Consider the following 2,169-nt stretch of genomic DNA (forward strand, 5'->3'; position numbering starts at 1 on the left):
GACACATGTTAAACATCTGTTTCACACATCTGGAATTGTGGAGCATTGCATTTGAGGCTAATTATACTAACATTTGAGTAAACCGTAACAGCACCCCTATTGCTAAGCACACTGAACAATTTGTCAGTGACAATTATATGGCTAGTAAAATTGGTTATGTAAAGTGTGCTGATGGCTTAAAAGTCTATGCATGGTCATTTAAATGAAAACATGGGCCATTAGCCCTTATGGCCATTATACCTCACAAAAGGAAAAAAATATTTTCTCCCTCTCAGCCATAAAAAAAAAAAAAAAAAAAAAAAAGAGTCTTGGCATTTTTGACATTTTACACTATTGCTTCTTTTCCTCCTGCCAGTTTGCCTGCCTGCTGGTTAGAAAACCCATTGAAGCAAGCAGTACATGCCATACAAAACAGACTGTCAAACAGACTTCATCCCGAGCTTGTGTTCCCGTCTCTGGAGAACCAGACTAGACTGTTTCGGGTCAAACACCCCCCGCAGACAGATATGCTGTTTGTTGGATGCCCTTCACACCTCCAGTATTCAGGTCAGATGAAAGATTATTTGTTTATTGGGTTTAATTTGATAGATTGAGGTGTAAACTTGTGTAGCCTGGTATGCCTTAATGCTGAATGCCAATAATTAAACGCAATTAACCAAATAATCATGCACAGTTAGAATGGCAAGGAGTTTTTAAAAGGGAGAAGAAATGCTTTTTATTGACGTAAAATCAATCAAACTCTATTTTGTTGCTAATTCATCTGTCACTTAGTACTAAATCTATTCATCTTTTTCCTGAATGCGGAAGTGTTCCACGATTTGACTGCTTACAATTTCCGGTCTCCAGTGTTTTCTCTCACATCAGCATATATTCTTAGTGGGTAATTTCATTTAATGTATTGCTTTTGTCAAATTTGTCAAAAAACATACTGATACTTCACAGAGACGAGATGACCGTTTTTTGTTATAGACCGTGCCTCACCTGAGTGTGTAGATGACATCAGATGGTCAGAGGTTAGTTACATTGATGTAATTAATTATTCTGAGTTATGATAGCCAACAATGGCAAAAGTTGAGTCTGAAATTCATTTTTACAACAATTGTTAATTAAATGGTCGTTGTTATCCTCTGGATAGCTAATTTTGGCAGTTTTTACTTGGTGTCTCGAGACCAGAAATTCAAAACATGCAATTAGAATCATCTTGGCGCCACCCAGTGGTTGCTCAGAAAAACTGTGTTCCATGTGTTGTGCTGGTAAATCACACTTCTGCTGTTGCATTTACAGAATTGCCAGTTTTCATGTTAATGCTTCCATGGTCTTATAGTCAATTTGACCCATTTTTAACACTGATTTACATTGGCCTGAAACGTCATGACATCCTCTACAGAGGTGATCTGAACCTGGCAATGTCATTTTTTTTTTTATATGTCATGCATTTATAAACAAAGCTACAAAAACAAATTTCCCTATCACAATATACAGATCTTTTCTAGTATTTGCTGCCACCTAGTTGAATGATATAAGACTAAAAGTAGGGAGATTGAGCAAAAATAGCCTTCATTTCAAGTTGTTGAAGCTTTTTTTTATTTCAAGATTTTTTTTCACTATTGTATCACTTGCCTTTCAGATCTGTATATTGTGATAGAGAAAAATATATATTTTTCTAGTGTTTTCCACCTAGAGGAATGATTTAAGACCAAAAGTAGAGAGAAAGAGCAAACAGAGCCCTTATTACAAGCTTTTAAAATTGAAGTTAAAAAGGGGTCAATTTGACCCTGTAGGTTCAATGTAGTGATCGTTAAGACCATAGAAGGGTTAATTATATACACCGATCAGCCACCACATTAAAACCACCTGCCTGATATTGTGTAAGTCCCCCTCATGTCGCCAAAACTGCACCAACCCGCATCTCAGAATAGCATTCTGAGATGATATACTTCTCACCAAAATTGTACAGAGCGGTTATCTGAGTTGCCATAGACTTTGTCAGTCTGAACCAGTCTGGCCATTTTCTGTTGACATCTCTCATCAACAAGGCATTTCCGTCCTCAGAACTGCCCCTCACTGGATGTTTTTTGTTTTTGGCACCATTCAGAGTAAATTCTAGAGACATGTGCGTGAAAATTCCAGGAGATCAGCTGTTAAAGAAATACTCAAACCAGCCCATCT

The sequence above is a fragment of the Xyrauchen texanus genome, chromosome 41 (assembly GCF_025860055.1).
Source record: "Xyrauchen texanus isolate HMW12.3.18 chromosome 41, RBS_HiC_50CHRs, whole genome shotgun sequence".
NCBI lineage: Eukaryota > Metazoa > Chordata > Actinopteri > Cypriniformes > Catostomidae > Xyrauchen > Xyrauchen texanus.